Here is a 4,655-nt window from a genome sequence, read left to right on the forward strand (position 1 = left end):
TTTTTTTTTCTGAGAGAGCACAGCGAGGATTTATTAAGTGGTAGGTAGAACGCTCTGAGAGGGACAGCGGGCCCACCTGGGTGAGTAGCTGCCAGGAATTGCTTCTCATTTGGATTATTTTTTAGTTCTCCTATGGGTTTTCTCCCACTTCTCTGCCCACCTACCCAACGTGTACCGCAGACCAATACCAGATTAATCATCTTGAAATGTCCCTCCACCTTGGCACACTTCATCTCAAACACGTCCAATGGCTCCCCAATGCTAGCCATGACATTTAAAACCCTCCATCACCTTCCCAGTCTTCACTTGCAATGGTTTTTGTACAGACCCGCCAGCCCAGCCCACTGGACTTAATCTTCACTAAACATGTCTAGCCTTCCTAGTTTGCTACAACTATTTCCACCCCTGTCACCCCATCTGCCCTCAAGAAAGCTTCTCATCCTCCAAGCTCCAGCCTCATGCTTTCTCTATGAAGTCTCTTACCAGCACGTCACTGGCTTGCTCCTGTGAACTTCCCTAGCACTGATTGCCACGTGCCCTGTTTCCACGGAGTTGTCTTATCTTCCCTACTGGTCGGTAGGCTCCTGAAGGGCAGGAACCACGTCCTTTTCATACCACACAGTCCTTAGCTCAGCACCTTTTTTTGAGAAGGGGCAGATAGGCCACAGATGAGTGAATTGGAAAAGTGCTTCCCTGGAATCAAAGCTTCCAGAAGCTCCTCAGTCGGGGAGGGTAATGGTGAAGGCAGAAACCTGGGTAGGGAGGGAAGACACAACAGAAGCCTTGGCACCCAAAGATCCATGAAGGAAACGAGCCCAGCTTCCCCACCAGCTGTCACATCACCCAGCCCCTCCTCCACTTGTGTGATGGAGGTTGAAGGACCTAGCAAGATGTCTGAGACATGAAGGGTTGGGGTGAGAGCTGGGGGAGAGTGAAGCGTTCTGCCCTGTCAGCCTGCTTGGAACAAAGAGTTGGAGGTTTGGGACAAAAGGAGCAAGGATAATGAGTGGGAGCTGGGAGAAAGGGCTGGCTAGACAGCAGCCATGGAGAAAAGAAGAGGCAGAAAAAGCAGAATCCTCTTTGTCCCTCTGTGGGCAGTTAAAATTCTTCTTACCAGGGTGGCAGGATCCTGATCATGTCATGCCTCAGCTCAAAAATCATTCAATAGCTTCCCATTCCTTGCAAGAGAAAGTCTATACCCTTTGGCCTGGAATTTAAGCCCCATTTCCCCATCTGGTCTCAGCCTACCTTTTACTCCCCAGGCTCCAGCCACAGGGGGCTTCTACTCCATCCTATTGTTCATACATTTTTACACCCTATAGTCTTCTTTGTCTGAAATGTTCCTCCCCATTTCTCTGCCTGTGAGCTCCTATTGATCCTTCGAAGCCCAACTCATATGTCCCCCTCATCTACGAAGAATTCCCAGTTCTCCAAGTTACCCTTTTCTGTGTTCCTAGAGTCCTAAAATATAGAGGCCTTAACACTGCCTGATGGGTGATACTATTAGTTGTGTTTGTGTGTCAGCTCATGAGCCCCTTGAGAGACTGGAGTTTTCTCTGTTCATCTGTGTATTCCCCCAGCATCTCGTACAATGACTGGTGCTGAGCGTGCAATAAATATGTGTTGCGTTGAATTGAATTGCGCCCTTTGCAGAGAATGGGCTGCCAGGCCGGGGGTTGGTGGGTTCTCTATAAATCCCATTGATGCAGCCATCCAGAGTTTGCCTCATGGGCATCAAGATGTGGCACCAAAAGCACAAAAGCATGCCTTGACCCTCTGTCTTTCACCCCTCACTGTGCCCAGGGCCCTGTCAGGAATCCAAGATCAGGCTGGTGGACGAGGCTCACTGAGAGGCCCAGCATCCTATGTCGTGGCCAGCCGGGCACTGCCACCAACCTGCAGCCAGGGTCACCCAGACAACCTCCAGCTGGATCCCACGAGAGGGGAATTAGAGGGGAGGGCTGGGATTCAGGAGCTGGCAGGCGAAATCTGACAGGGAAGGGGGAAGGCAGGCAGTGCCCTGGAAAGGGGGCCAGTCTCATTGTTGTGGTCTGTCTGAGAGATTCCTCCCCTTTTTAATTTGCTTCCTGATTGAGGGGTTGGCTCTGCCTGCCCAGCTCCCCAGTCATTATCTGCTGCCGGTGGCTCAGGTGCTGGCGAGCCTGGCGTGGCCCCTAGGTTATTACCTGGAGCTCTGGGGGTGGCAGAGGGCTGCCCCTCTGGCCAGGGTGGGGGCCTGTCTGGAATTTGCCCTGATCCTACCACCCACAGGGCAGCCATCTTGACGCCTATCCTAGTGGACATGCTCCCACAGCGGGGGGATAGGCTGCTTTTATGGGAGACAGCTGGTCCCAGGGGGACTTTAAAGTCTAGAATAAGCTTCATCTATAAAGTCCCTACAATATTGATTCGGGAACCTGAGGCACATAAGACGTGGATGCTAAAGCACCCAAAGTCGGAGTCATTCGCCAAAGGTTAGTGAAATGTACTGAAGTTAGACATCAAGAAGAACTTCCCAGCCATGTTGGGAATGAGAAACAGAGGGCAGTGAAGCTTGGTGATTCCCACCCTGAATTCCCCCTGTTGTGCAGCGTTCAGAAAACCAAGAGTCATAGAGGGGAAGGAGTATCATTGATCCGAGAACCTGTGACAACCAGAACCCAGAATCTAGAAACTCCCTATAGTGTGGGCGCAGGGGCCTCAGGCTCCTCACTGAGCACCCTGGAATATGACACCTCTGACCTCTGCCCAGTGTCCCTGAACACAGCCTAGAAACCTACAGGGGAGGGCACCCTGGCCTCTCCCTCTCTCTGAGTCCCCAAAGCTCTGGCCCTTTGCCCCATCCCTGATTGGGCCTGTGGGCTTCAAGGACAGGAGATAATATCAAGACAAACAGGAAGTGCTGAATTAGAGACATGAAGTTTGTTGTTTTAGAGGGCGCCCAGCGCCAAGCAGCGGTGCCAGGTTGGCAGCTGGGACCCTGGCGTCTGCCTGCTCTCCAGGCAGCAGCTACCCCTTCCCACCCTCGCTCAGGACCTCGGCAGGAGGACTCCCTGGAGAGGAAGGGAGTGGGGAGATGCAGCATGGCAGGGAAGGGGTTAAACAAGGGATTCTTTTTTCCTTCACCAGCTGACCTTTTGCAGTGTTACCTCTGATTCTTATTGGGCATCTAGTCACTCATTTGGCAAATGTTTGTAAGTGGCTGCTTTGTCCTAGCAACGTGCTGAGCACAGCCCCTTCCCCCTGTAGCTAACATACTCCTTGCTGGATGCAGGGGGTTTTGTTCATCGCTCCACACTCCCAGTGCTTGGAAAGGTGCCTAGCACTCTATGAAGGCTTTATGAGTTCGCTGAATGGACTAACAGAAGGATGGATAAGTGGAAGGAAGGAAGGAGGGGGCCCTTAGAATGAGTCTAGGAGGGTCCCATGATTTTTCAGTCTACTGGACTTCTTAGTGGGAGCGCTGGTGATCCACAGGTGTTCTCCTCCCCATCCTGGCTGCCCCAGATGAATCTTTGAGTCTTGACGCCAGTAGGTGGCCACTGTCCATTCTCTTGCCCAGATGCCACCTGGGAGTTCAACTTCTAGGCTGCAATCAGAGAGGATGAGGAAGGAGGGCTGATCAGGAAACATGGGTGGTCCACGGGGTAAAGCCCACCAGGCCACGACAGTCCCCTCCCTGGGCATCAAGGTGCTAGTGGTCTCCCAAGCCCGGAGCTGTTGGCCCTCCAAGGCCCTGGCAAGCCGCCCTCTGCCCCGGCTTCCCTCCTCCCTCCGTGGTGGTACCAGGTAAGGCTTGGGGCATGGCAGAAGCTGAACTGAGAGCCACCCCAACTTGTTTCCATGGCTCCATCCCCCATCCACACCCAAGAAGTGAGATCCTGGGGCAGTTCGTATCTGACAGCCTGGCATTGACTCATGACAACGGCTTGGAAGCTGCAGTAATTAGAAGGGAAGAGGAAGAGAGGGGGAGAGAAGGAGTGAGAAGGCAAGCTCAGGAGAAACCTTCTCCTGCCTGCCGCAGGGCAAACTGCTTCAAACGAATTCGTTTCGCTCTTGTGAAACTGAAGACAATTTCCTTTTCTGTCATAAAACAAATTATTGCTCATCAGAAGTGCTGGGCTAGTCTCTCTCCCGAGGGTTTTCTCCTGCTCCCGTGCAGGACCCCAGGTGGGCAGGAAGATGGGAGTGTCAGGGAAGGGGGCCCAGGGAACAGGAGGCACCTGAGGAGGGGCAGGGAAGGACGTGTGGAGAGATTAATGTCCCCATCAGGACTGAAACAGCACTATGTCCTCCTTGTCAACCTCCTCCGCTGACCAGGGAAAGGCTCTGAGCCCCACCGGCGTCCAAAGGGACTCTGGGGAGGTCATCTCACACATGCTCCTGCCTCAGAGCCAGGCTGGAGAAGCTCCACTTCCTCCCTCAGGCACCTGTTCATGGGGTGGAGGGGTGGGGACAGGAAAGGGAGGCCCAGAGAAGTTGAGGAACTTGCCAGAGATCACTCAGCAAATTAATTAATGGCAGATCCAGGATTAGAACCCAGTGGGTTCTCTTCCAGGCCAAGACTGGAGGATGCCTGGGGACTTTTGTTAGCACTTTATGACTTGGAATGGCTCCAGTGAGCCCATGGCACCCCAATACTACTGCCAGGCAAG

Source organism: Physeter macrocephalus, chromosome 14, assembly GCF_002837175.3.
Source record: "Physeter macrocephalus isolate SW-GA chromosome 14, ASM283717v5, whole genome shotgun sequence".
In the NCBI taxonomy this organism is placed as follows: Eukaryota; Metazoa; Chordata; class Mammalia; order Artiodactyla; family Physeteridae; genus Physeter; species Physeter macrocephalus.